General features: G+C 44.1%; 1 long non-coding RNA gene across 1 annotated transcript; it reads right to left on the bottom strand.

Annotated features, from left to right (window-relative positions):
• Positions 1–4,956: 4,956 nt before the first annotated feature.
• LOC112190769 lies at positions 4,957–6,065 on the bottom strand. The gene is made up of 3 exons (XR_002932569.2): positions 5,948–6,065; positions 5,507–5,530; positions 4,957–5,361 (listed from the first exon to the last, which is right to left on the bottom strand). It is a non-coding gene; the product is annotated as an uncharacterized LOC112190769 (long non-coding RNA).
• Positions 6,066–13,861: the final 7,796 nt, after the last annotated feature.

Raw genomic sequence — 13,861 nt, forward strand, 5'->3', positions numbered from 1 at the left:
AAGGATGTAGGCGACGCAGAGACGAAGAAGATAGTGGTCGTCCGTTGTCGATCGGTGGCCGGACGAAGTAGCGCCGGTCGGACTCTGTTGCTGGTTGCTGTTTCGGGTCAGAGGGAGAACTCTGATCTCTCCTCTCTCTCGATCCTTCTGGATCTCCCAACAGAGCACACATAGATAAATAGACTGACCCAATTAAGGATGAATGGCTGGGATCAAGAGGTGGAGTCGGTGGATGGCTAGGATCGCGCCATCTGTTTCCTAATTTCTTAATTTAATTTCTAAAATTCCTCAACTTCTGAAAAATAGTAAAAAAAAATAGTTCGGGTCACCGAAAAATTCTCTGAAAATTTCCACGAACTCGTCGTGACGTGTACTTCATTATCCAACTTCTAAATTGAAGATTTCACTTCACGAATTTCCTGAAAATATTCTCAAGTACTGTAACTTTTATCAAACTCGATAAGTCAATTAGCGAACTATTTCATTTAAGCTCGATAAACTTTTCCGGGGCTCACAGTTTGTTTTAGTGGATTCGTGTTTCTTGTTTTGTGAGTTTGTTAGTGTAGTTAACTTAGGTTTTCATATTGTGAGTTGAACTAATATCCTCGTGGGAACGACAACCCCTTCTCTTCCATTACTATACTACGTCCACCCTGTATACTTGCAGGAATTCCACCAGATACCAAAGCGTAGCTTTGTGCCGTATATCAAGCATAATTAGTGCGAGTGCGTCGTCCATCTAGAATTGGTTGGAGTGAACGCTTTTGCCCTTTCGGGTGGGCCCCTGCTAGGCCCGCCAGGGAGTCCCCCACTCCCCAGCCACGACGGACCTCCGGATGGTCGGTAAATTGTTTGTTGAGGGGGAGCTGCACGGAGCAGAGGGTGTTGGGTAGCGAGCCCAATCTTTGGTACCCAAGCGTCGGGGTTAACTGCCGGATCAATGGCTGCTGTGGGCTGTGTTAACTAGTCCCTTTACTATTTCTCGGAGGACAAACTTGACTGCAATGTCGCGTAGCGGTCATTGTCATTATGAGTATCTGCCTTACCGCTTGGCGGTGACCATAGACTCGTAAAGTTTGTACTTGTATGAAACATGACAAACAAATAGAGCAAGTAATAAAATTTTGTTTGAGTGACCCATATTTATTTAATTTTGCAATTAAATAGAAGCATGGCATGTGCAGCATGTACTTGTAGTAAAGTTGCTAATATCATTTTTACATTTTTGTAGATATGCTTAAGGATCATTGAGATCGGTATGTGAAGCATGGCATATCTAGCATGTGAGGTCTAGAAAGTGTTGCCAAATCTACGAAATGTTGTTAGCATGCTCAAAAGTTTATGGAAGCATGAAAAAGCATATCAAGTGTGATATATTGTAGTCATGCTTAGAAGTAGTAAAAGAATGTGATTGGCATGGCACTAGCTCAATTTGAAAGAGCGTAAAAGATAAGATATAGTTACTTATCTTATGCCGATTTGGGGGCTAGCGGAGTTGGCCGAGCATGACGGTCCATTGCTTGTGGCGGATAAAGTACTCCGAAAATGTCCGTCAACTCGTAGTTGCGGTTGAATGCTCAATAGAAATAGTTTTGAATTTCCTTGAAACAAAATAGATGATTAATATGTGGATTTGTAAGATCACCATCGGCAACTTGCACAAGTGCTTTGATAAAATAGACAAGTTATTTGAATATATGTATCAATTGAGCAAAGTGTATAAGCCATGTTTATAGCTAGTTGACGACAAATGTATATGTGCATCTATTTTGAATGTCGAATTTGCAGGAGGCATGCAAACTCTCATTATATGTGATGACAATTGAAACATGGCCGTGATGACAGCATTTATATGTGAATGTATATGGCCCAAGTGACAAAAATCACTTTGATATACGCATGCAATAGCCTATATATATGTGTGTATATAAGTTCGCGCCCATAAAATATATATGTGGTTAGCAGCATGAGATTTGACAACTTTTTACACACTAAAGAAGATAAATGTTCAGGTGGCACAAGGTCAATCATTTGCATGCTTCTGATATGAATTTGAAGTTGGTGATGATATTTTTAGAGAAACATTCTGAGTGAGATGGCGTGTTGCATGGTCATGTGGTTTGTGTGCGTAGCACATATATGACATAGTGGCTATGTTTAGACAACCATTCTCTAATAATTAGTGTTGTGTGCATGCCTCTAGACTTTTACATGCCTATGCCTATGACGTGATAATCATTTTTTAATTGAGCAAATTATGTAAGCAATACACACGTTGATGATGTACATATATATATCCAGCTCGAATATAATTGAATGCAGATTTGTCACGGAAACATGGTTTTCACTTTTCAGTGAGTTAGCTAGCATGCTTGACAAAATGAAAAACCTGTACCCGTAAGTGTTTACTTGTATGGCATGTAGTATATGCATGAACAATATATGAGTGCAGCTGGCAGATTGTGCCCGAGGAGCATATGTATAAAGCATAGATATATGTGGCGCTTGCATAGGTGGACCAAGCGTCAAGGGGTATTATGCTATTGATAAGTGGCAGTAGAGCTATATATTATATTTACAAATAATAGCTTGGCTGTACGTGTAGAATAAAGGCATGTGTTGTTCACAGTTCTTCGTGTATATATATCAGTAGCAGATAGATTAAAAGCAGAAGCACGCGGTGCTCGCATCAGTATGAGATATCAGTAAATGGGGGAGTAGAGATGGAGGGGAACTTAGCTTAAAGTTTATGCTCGAATCAAGTGAAATTTGTTGATGAAACCTTTGTTCTTGGTGAAGAACACAAGCCTGGGTTTCTCGGAGAAAAGCTAGTGCTGCGGGGCTGGCTCTGGCGGTTGCTAGACGGCTGTTAGCCTCGTTGGCCGCTAGCGCTGATGGGTTGGCGCTGACGTTAACAAGAGATGATTGAGCGCTGGGTGATGACCGCAAGGCACTGACGTTTCATTGCTGCCTGAAGAACAGAGGTTCTTTGGCGGTGCCCTGCTTGATGGATTGACGTGGTGATGATCAAGCATCACGGGCTACAAGGAATCAAAGCTTGGCGGAGGCTCTTGGCGGTGCAACGAGCAAAGGAGGAGGCTGGGTGCCCAAAGCATACCTCCGGGTGTCCAGCGTAAATTGACATCCTCCCCCTTTTTTTATGGTCAATATCACCGAGACATGGCTTGAGAAGCGAAGTCAGCGCTGGTTGTTGCTGCTGGAGGTTGGCGAAGCTTGTGCTGGCGGTTGACGCTAGCTGCTGCTGGCGTTGGATTACCGCTGGGAGTGGGGTTGCCATTGGTTACTGCTGGGTTTTTGCTGATGCTAGCGGTGGATTACCGCTGGGCTCTTTTACTGCTGATGCCAGCGCCGCCGCTTTGCCTGTGACCGCAAGGCGAAAAGGATGATTGTAGCAGATGATTACAAGGATTCCAAAGCTTAGCGGTGGTTTTGTGCAGCGGTGATGATGGTTTTCCAGCTGAGGTTTTCCCGGCGGAGGAAGTGATGGCCAGCGGAGGGGCTCCGCCAATGTCTTAGCAGAGGTGCCTCACGATGATCGAAGATAGCACTTGGAGGTCGGCGGAGGCCTGGAGCTCGGCGGAGATGGAGTTTGACAAGCGGAGGAGGGCCGCTGACTGATATGGGCGGAAGAATGTGCCGCTGACAGAAGTTCCGCCGCTGGTAGAGTTGCTGCTGGGCCTCTGGGTGCTGGCGGGCCAGGATTCTGAGCACTGACCTGGCTGGCGGTTCCGCTAGTGGTGACTAGTGGAGGTTTAGCCGCTGGTCATGGTCGGCGGAGACTCCCCAGCGGAGGTGCTGAATGGAGGTTGCTCGGTGGTGCAGTCCAGCAGAGGAGAAGTTCGGCAGAGCAGACCTCGCTGATGGAACTTTGGTCGGCGGAGGAGAAGCTCCGCGGTGAAGACCAGCGGTGATGAGGCTGGCGGAGCGGAGCAGAGGTTGCTGACCACTGGGCATAGCTAGCGGTGGTGTGCCGCCGGTGTTGATGATCGAAGAATGGGCATGGGTGTCCAGAGTAAATAGCCGCCCCAAAGTTTTTTTTTTTTTTTTGAGTTCAGCGTTGACTTTCGTTGTTGGTGTTGATTATTTGTTGACCATGTTTGCTCGTCGTTGACCGAACTTGATCAGCCCCGAAGGGCATTGACCGGCTCAAGTTATGAGTGGGTGTAGCGTTGACTTTTCTTTAACTTAAAACCTTGCACTGGGAACAAATTTATGTTGAAAAAAAATATTTTGTTACCGCCAAGGATGGGGCTGGGTGCAATGCTTGCCAGCAGTTTATATAATAATTCAAAGAAGAGAAAAAAGAAAATGGCAGTGAGCAATTTTTATAACTCAAAGAAGAGAAGAAAGAACTCTTTTGAGCTTCGTTAAGATGACTTAACTCAATGGTAAGTGACGAAGCCTCTGTGTTGGCTTCCCACAGACGGCGCCAATGTTAACGTTAGTGATCCGTGGGATCTCTAGTTAGCTTTAGAAAGAGAGAGAGAGAGTGACACGAGATGTATAGTGGTTCGTCTCCCGCCTTAGCGGGAAACTACGTCCACTTGAATGTTACACTAGTGTGTTGAGCCTTGCGGCCCAAGGGGGTTACAAAAGATGTAATGGGATTGTTTTAGTTGTGGGAGGAGGCATTCCTTTTATAAGTGAAGGAAGTCATCTCCTTTACATGGTTTTCGATGTGGGACAAGCAAAGATAACTATTCTAGTGTAGAAAGCCTAGTTGTGAGGGCATGTTGGCAAGGCCGGGAAGGTGGCTTCCCGGCGACGGATTTGCCACTTCTGGATACCGTGGCGTAGCTTGAACATAGGGCTACAAGATGCAAGTAGCGGTTGGGCCTCACCATGGCTTATGGGTGTCCCAAAGAGGGTGTTACTTATGCTTGGTGAGATAGCAAACTAGTCATGCTAGTAGAGGTATCTACACTAATTAAATAACCAAATCGCCATAAAACACAAAGATGAATATTTGTTTTCTTCTTTTTCACAAACATTGGATTTGTGGGCGATCCTCAAACGGTCATTGCTATATACAGGGATTTGTGGCGTGCACCTAGACTCTTATTATACTTATCATTTTCTCTGATAATGACAAACTCAGACTATGTTAAACAAAGACGTCTTAGAGAAGCATATATTTATGATTCATTCATTTTATAAGTACGTAGTTATAGCGAAAGCGGACAAAATAACTAGATTATCTTGGAATGTGTCAACATTTTGTTAGGGATGATAGCCAGCAATGTGTCAAGCTAGCATTTGAACTTTTACCTTTTTTAAGCACGTATATATATAATACTGCTGAAGAGAACTTACCAGTGATCTTAGCAACTCTTGCGAGACCTGTATGAAAACAGAGTCAAGGAAGAAGTGATTTAGCTTCAAGAATGGTAATGAATAGCTACAACATAACCCTCATGTTTGGGTGAATCAAAAGTAATTCAGAAAAACAGAACGGAGTACTAAAAGTGGTGCCAATAAAACTTACTACGTTTCAAGTACTCACGGAAACCTGCAAAATGCATTAGTCTAGTGTTAATAAGAGATTCAGAACAACAGAAATCACCGCTCTCAAAACCAATAGAGAATTGACAGAACCCAATATCAACGTATCCATATCGATTAGCCCATCCCTCGTGTGTATATCCTTAACTGAACTAACCCTACCGTGGAATCGTAATAGCACAGATTTCTCAAAGCCTGACATACATTACGAACCAGAAACTAACAGAAATTCAGAATCGAAGCCATGAGATGAAGCATAAATGAATTCTAGACATTGAAGTCGAAACCCTAAAAAAGGATGCACACTAGTCGCGAGCATCTATAAGAAGAATCCATCATACCTCGCAAAGCAAAATAAAATCACAATCCGAAATCAGAAACCTGGCACAGTTAACCTAGGATGAGCAAGAAGAAAGGTACTGACCACTTGAAATCGACGCCATGGAGGTCAAGCTATACACGAATCGCTGCGAGTGAGATACAAGATCCAACGATGCTCAATTGAGGAAGAAAATGATTGAATCGGACGCGGATCATTCACGAACGGAGAGAGGTTTCAGAGAGAACAAAGGTCGCCGGAAAAAGAAATAGGCGGTGAGGGAGTGAACGGTGAACCACACTGAGTCGGCGAGTCGGAGTGACAGGACCCGCCCCGTATTTCACCTTGAAATCCGAAGTGACCCTGCGGGGCCCACCTTAGAAGAAATTCTACCAAAAGTTTGGCGGAACTTCCCCTAAAATGGGCTACCCAAACCTGTAGAAAACATTTACACTCCTCAATCAATTCATCCTTATGCTCCTGGAGCCACCCTGCTCCCCAAATCAACATCAGTCTCCAATTCACAAAACACGCATCCCAACTCAAATATCATAAATCCCATAGGTAATCAGAGCAATTCTAACAGAAAGGTATAAGAGGAAAACCTAATTCAACGACAGATGCGGAAGCCATGCTGTTGACTATGCCTCAACTCCGTGTACGCCCGACCTCAACCAATTCGCCTGCAAACTGGGCATTTGAAACCGAAGGGCCCAGGGGAAAGTACATAAAATACGTTAGCGTGAGTGGACAAAAATAAACAATTTTTAAACCAAGTGGATTTTATACTTTCCCAAATATATATTTCCTTAAAAACTCTCGATGCATGTAACGATTCAGAAAACAATTCACGAGAAGCCCTACTCAAGAAAAACCGATTAGCCCCGCTAGTCACAAACATCCGAGAGGAAAGATCGAAACTCCGATACTCGACAGGATAAAACCAGCCCCGCTGGTTACAAGGAAATCAGACTAGGCCCCACTAGTCGAGAAATGGTAAGATATAAGGAAGAGATATCACCATACGGGAAATGGAGCCTCTCAGGCTCTACCTACCCTCAACTGCCACTCACACATAGATTGTGCGAGGAGGAGAACTAATAACCTCAACTTCCACTCACACATAGATTGTGCGAGGAGGAGACCAAATGACCTCGACTGCCACCCACGTGAGGAGGAGAATAAATCACCTCTACTGCCACTCACCAACACAAAGTAGGTGAGGAGGAGAACAAGCTACCTCAACTGCCACTCACCAACACAAAGTCAGTGAGGAGGAGACCTAATAACATAACCCGCGTATGGTGAGGAAAAATCATCGAAAACCAGTAAATCCATGTAGCTTCCCCATATTTCTCACGAGATAGAAACCATGTATTCAACGACGTGACCCCGCACGTCAAGATTACTCTCAATCTCAAAATGGATAAGTGAGAAATAGGAATAAATCGACGGCGTGTCCCACACGCCCAAAATATTCTTATATCCGTAACCGAAACCGGAAATTAATATAAGAAAATCCCATTTCCAAAAAAAATCTCTCAAAATCTCCAAGAAACCAACCAAATCCAAAATCCTTAATTAGGCACTTCCGATGCCAAAACCAAAGGTCAATAAATAAATGAGAAAATCCAACTCCATCAAAACTCATCTCGAGAACCTTCCAGGAACTTAAATCGGCATTTAGAAATATACTTAATTTCGGAAAATTACCTCGGAAATAAGCAATTTGTCAAATAATATTATAAATCTTAATCAACCTTTGAAACTCATTATCAAGAGCAAATCCACGAGATAAACCGAGATCGAATTTCCGAAAATCAAATCATTTGCTCAATAAGTAATATGATTAAAACTAGAGCATTATTTAAGAAAAAAATTGCATGCATCAATATTAAAAAATAAAAGTCCACTCACAGTACTATTGGGCAACCACGCAAACGAGTTCCTTCATCTAACCGTAGCTCGCGACATTGCCCTGTACACAATTATATTTCCGTAAACGGCAATCCGATAAAATAATTACGAACTTAAACGAAATCCGAAAATCTCTATCTCCATTACTTCTCAAATTCACCCCAAACCTCTTCCACAACACCAATTCCTCAATTTATATATTCCACAACGAAAACGAGGGAGATCCAACGGCCGGATTTTCCACAATTCAATCACAAAACTCCAAATTTCGGAAATTCACAAACAATTCCAAACTCCTCCAAAATTCACCAAACTTCACATACAAGCTCTATGATAATTATAGAATTTAACTAGCCAGAAATTGAAATTAAAAGCTACCCTAGCCGCCGTTACAGCCGCCCACAGTGGCGGCGCCGCCGCCACTGCCACCAACTCCAATGGACACCAAAATTTGACAGCGGCACCTACTCAACACACTGATTCAACTTCTCAACTACAACATTCCCAAATAACAATTAAAAACGGCCGAAATCGATCAATGAACAAAACCCAGAAATCCTCAAGAACCCTAGAATTTCAATTCGTCGATTCGGCATCTACACAATAAATCGTGATACAAGGCCATAGGGGAAATGATCAGTGATGAAAACCGAACCTTCGACGGTGAGATGGGGACCGGAGGTGGCCGAAACCGCCGGAAATCGGCAAAAACCTCAAATTGCAGCCGGAGGGGATTTTGCTTCGATCCGTGCTTTTCCGGTCAAATCGTCGAAAACCAAGGTTACTAGGGTGATCGGAGGGAGGAGGCGCTCCTCTGATGACCGGTGGCACGCCGGTTGGTGGCCGGAAAGTGGCAAATCGAAAGGGAGAAGAAAAATGGCCGAACCGGAGAAGAGAGAGGTCGGGGGAGAGGAGAGAGAAGAGGAAGGGTGGGTTTCCGGAAATGGAAACCTACCCTGGGTAAATTTCTATTTTAATCAAAAATTACCATGAACAGTAACTTCACATTTTTGGCCATAACTCTCGCATACTAAGTCCGATTTTTACGCACCACATATGCACGCGCTCGGTTTAACGTCCCCTACAACTTTCATGAAGAACCTTTCCTCAAATTTTGACCCGAACAAAAAGTCAACTTTTAGGGCCACTAAAATACCGAATTAGGGTAAAAAGTAAGAGCACTTGTCGTTTACCGTCCAAATGACTAGTAAACGGGTAAGTGAAAATACGGGATGTTACACGGAGTCTATGGACTCTGAGATGAAATCAATTATAGATCTCGTAAGGATTTCATAGTCGGCGTCTTCCTTTCTTTTTTGTTTAATATACTTCGATCCCAAAACAGGAAAGAGGAAGAGTGGATCTGAACAGAGGGTTGAATGGGAAGAGGAAGAGTCACTGTATAGATGAGGTCGTCGAGATCTTTGCCAGGGTGGTCGGAGGTTTTGTAGAGGGAGGAGAGCTCAATGTCGGGATTGACTGCGAGAATTTTGAGAGAGAGAGAGAGAGAGAGGAAGACTTGAGAAACTCTTAATGGAGTCGGGCTTAGACAAATGAAAGGTAGAAGGCAATTTTGCCTTGGACAAAAAAACCCAAAAAATAAATGAGTTGACTCCCACATGTAATCAGACAACACAATTACGTCAAATTAGTTGTCTGATGCTGACCACTCTTTTACTCAACTAGGGTTTTTACCAATTTTTAGAGGGAAATACGTTAATCGATTGGGAGGGAAATTTCTAAAATTTCAGTCCAACTCATTCAGACGACAGAATTTTCTTATCACTGTTGTTTGAATAAGTCAAGCTTTGAGGCTTCAGAGGAATGAAATTCTCTACCTTTCAGTCCAACTCATTCACGACAGAATACTGTTGTTTGAATAAGTCAACCTTTGAGTCTTCAGAGGAATGAAATTCTCTACCTAGAGCCAACAACATCAAAATGTTGTTTCAATAAGAGCCTTCAGAGGAATGAAATTATAGGTACATCTCTATCTGCAAGTAACAACATTAAAATGTTGTCTGAATGTCACCCATTTACTCAAAATGAAAAAACTGTGTTTCAGTGGGTATTCAAACAACAGAGTTAGGTTTGTCTGTTGTCTGAAAATTTCAGACAACAGAAAATTAGCTTTCTGTCGTCTGACATCTATTGTATGATTGAGTTATTGGCATAGTGTGAGGGGTCATTATCTTGTGACAGTTTGGCCCTTCCTCTGTTCAAAGCTTTATATGTATCCCAAAATAATACGCTAACTGAGGCCCCGGTGTCTACGAGTACCCGGGACATTATGTAATGGTCCATTTGCAGCGTGATCAAGAAGGGATCATCATGGGGCATCTTTAGATCAGCTTCTTCCTCCTGCAGGAATGTGACAGATTTCCACCCGATGTTGCCATCTTGTTGCGGGGCCTTGTGGAAATTGAAAACTTCCGGGTGGCCGAAACTGGAATTTCTCTTCTTCCTCCGTGGAGGTAAATCCTTCGGGCCTCCACCGTGGATCATGAAGATCTGGCCATATACGTCGATAGCTCCTATCTCTTTAGCGGGTAGGTACCGCTGAAGCTTGCCCTTCTGAATTAGTGATTCGATCGCATTCTTTAAAGCCATGCAGAGGTTGGTATTGTGCCCGGCATCTTCATGGTATGTACAGAACCTTCTGGTATCCTGCTGGGTAAGTTTACTCTTCGGGAACTTCCTCGGTGGTGGTCCAGGTATTTCATCCTTGTTCTCGTTCCATATAGTTTCATATGAAGCGTTGAGGATAGTAAAGACCTCATACCGGGGTGGTGGTGGTGTTCGCAGGGCCTGTCGTGCCCTTTCTTCCCGGCGAGTCTGAGTGGTCGCGTAACCACTAGACCTGGACAAGGACTCTTTGCTTCTCTTGCTTGAGGTATGGGGTGATCGATCCTGATTATGGACCCACTCCCTCTTTCGTGGCTCATCCCTGACCACTGGGGCCGGGCTGAAGACCCTTAGCTCTGCTCTGACGTTATCCCCACACGTTTCGAATTCAGCTTGAGCGTGCCTGATGGCTACACGTCGTAGCTTGCCAGGGGGTGATGGATAATTCCATAGAGAAACTCTCCGCGCCTTAAGCCCCTCCTGAAAGCCAGCTCACCCAGCTCTTTGTTAAGGTCCCGGCACTTAGCGGTAGCCGCCTGCCATTGGTTAAAGAAGGACTTCAAGGTTTCATTTTTCCCCTGTTGAATCTTTAGCAGCCCCTTTGGGGTATGTATCCCATCAGTACGTAAGATGAATCGAGCTACGAACTTGTCGGCGAGGTCCTTGAAATTCCCTACAGAACCGGCTGGCAGTTCGTAGAACGAACTCAAAGCTTCCCCTAACAACGTCTCCTGGAACATATTACAACACACCTCATCTGTGTACCCTTTGGCGCTAGTTTGTGAGCGGAAAGCCTGTAGGTGCTGGTATGGGTCCCCTACTCCCGTATAGTCTATATTAAGTGGCTTTGATATGTTTGTTTGAATAGCGCCTCTAACCTGTTGGGTAAAAGGACCCAGAGGGTCCTCGTAAGTGGTCAGGGTTCGCCAGGTGTCCCTATTCTCTGCCGCCTCTACCCTTGCCTGCAGGGCATGCAAGGAGTTACTCATTTGCAAGAGTAACGTCGTGTTTGGATCAGTTACCGGTGGGTCACTTTGAGCTGGCTGTGGTAATGGTGGTGGTGGCAAATACCTCAGGCTTTCCGAGAACAAGTCTACCGGTACCTAGATCATCCGGTGACCACGTTCCATAGACTGAGTTGGAGCGAGGCTGGTGCCTCCCGTTACTAGGGCAGCATTTAAATCTGTTGCTACTTGGGATGCCCTAGCTAGGGCTTGGGTGAGTGTCTCGTTATGCTGGTGCCTTCTGTCCAGTGCTCGGGCCAGCGCGGTGTTTTCATCTTCCAGCTCCTGCAATCTCTGTTGCGAAAGGAGGTTTGTTTCCCTATCGGTTCTTTATTGTTCCCGATCGATCCTGGCTTGTTCCCGGAAGGCTGCGATCTCTGCTTGCATAGACTTCAACTCTGATACCGGGGCCACTTGGTCTTGGATGCCCGATGGGTCATCTACGTTCTACTGGTTCAAGAATCCGAGACCATGCGCCTCTCCTCCGACGCTTGGCGTCCCTGTTGATGAAGTACCCGGGGAGAATATCAGTGCCCGGGTGACACTTCTACCCTCACCTGCTGTTTCTTCAGGCTCAGTCATGGATCTCCCCTATCTGGCACCCCAATGTTTCTGGTGGCTTTCTCCGGGTACCTCACTAGAATGCTATACCGCCTGGGGTACCGATCCAACTCCTAAATCCTGAACCAAGAACACAGCATTAGAGGGGTAAACTGTGCCGGACGGTTTACGCCTCTCAGATGCCTGAGTAAGACACTAATATATGTGTAGATCAAATAAATAATGGATAAAAGAGTTATTACCCGTAAAAGGTGGTTGTACTAATCCTTTAATACTCTAGCATGGGAATGAAGTTTCCCTTATCTTCGATGTGGGACGCAGGCTGTTCTCCTGATGCCTGATCAGCCCTATGCAATGTAATCAGATGGGCTGTGCTAGCCATGCCCCGGGCCCTGGGTGCCCGGGGTGACATCCCATATGAGCCCCGCCATGGTGGGTCGTGAACCCGGCCCATGGCATAGTACCTGGGAGTCCTAATGGGCCCCAGCCGATAGTGCCAAACCTAGTGAAGACTTCCCTAGTATGTACAGGTGTTTTCTGGGTGTGAATTTTCTTGGTGTTCTTGGATGAAATCTCTCATAGGGATAGTTTAGATCCTTTTGGAACTAACTGACTTGGGTTTTAGGGTGTTTGAGATGGCTAGCGTTATAGAGATCTTAAGCAGTGAGCATTCCGGGTCTGACGTGTCGCTTAGTGGTTCAGATAGGATTTTTATTAACTCGTTGCGTCCGTCTGCCCCTGCAGGAACCTCACTGCTGGAAACGCTAGATATCGAACCGTTACAGACCATACCATGGGAAGTAGCTATGGCTGCCGCCCATATGAAGGAAGGGATGGATTTCAAAACTTTTTAATTAGTGCGGAATTAGTTTAACCATTAAACTACTAACTAAACATAAAACTCATTCCTTTAACCCATGATCTTGGCTTATTATGATATGTATATAAACAAAGCATGCTTAGTAAGGAAGAACAAAGAGGGAGTTTATGCTCTACTCACCCTTGGAGCGTGATCTCAATCCGATCCAAGTGAACCACCAAAGTTCATCTCCTTGATCTCTCCTTGTGTGTATTTCCTCCGCCTTGAAGCAACTTGGATTGAGAACTCCTTCTCATGCTTGTAGACTCGTCTTTGATGTTGCAAGTAGAGCCACAAAAGGATGTGGCCTCTAAGGATCTTCACCAAGTGAATCAAGAGATGAAGAAGATGAAAGAAAGGAAGAAGATATGCAAGTGTTCTTCTTTCCTTGTGATAACACCAACTTGTGCTTGGACAAAGGGAGAACTCTCTCTTTTCAACTAAAAGAAGATTGTGTGAAGACACACTCAAGCTTACTTGCTTGCTTGTATTATATATTAACCATTTGTCCTTGCTTTCACCTTTTATAATAGCAAATAATTCCAACCACTAAAAGTGAAATATTAACTTTCACAAAGTCAATATGTTGGCTGGTCTATACATGCTATTGGGCACTAAAAATGTGTCTTGGGCTTTCATTCAAGTCTCACTTAGTAAACCCCAAGTCCACACCAAAATCCGACAATCGTTTAGGCTCAATAGATTCGGTTTTACCCGAAAGACCTAATTACGTCCAAATAATAAATCTAATTAATTATTTGGTCATAACCAACTCTTGTTTAATCTTCTTCATATACAATCTCAAGGATTCACTTATATGGTGTGCGATCTCTTAGGTTCTAATTAACAAGGCAGTGAAGTTTATAAAACCATTCTATTTCAATTACGAATCAAAACTCCTTTTTGATTCTCCCTTGTTTTTAGGATCATAAATGATTATTAATCCCCAGGGACTTCACAAGTCATGAGTGACGTCTTGCAACATATCATGACTACCCTAGTTAATGTAGAATAACCTATTCAATTGGAATTACAATACAATACAGTCCTTCT

The sequence above is a fragment of the Rosa chinensis genome, chromosome 2 (genome assembly GCF_002994745.2).
Source record: "Rosa chinensis cultivar Old Blush chromosome 2, RchiOBHm-V2, whole genome shotgun sequence".
Lineage (NCBI taxonomy): Eukaryota > Viridiplantae > Streptophyta > Magnoliopsida > Rosales > Rosaceae > Rosa > Rosa chinensis.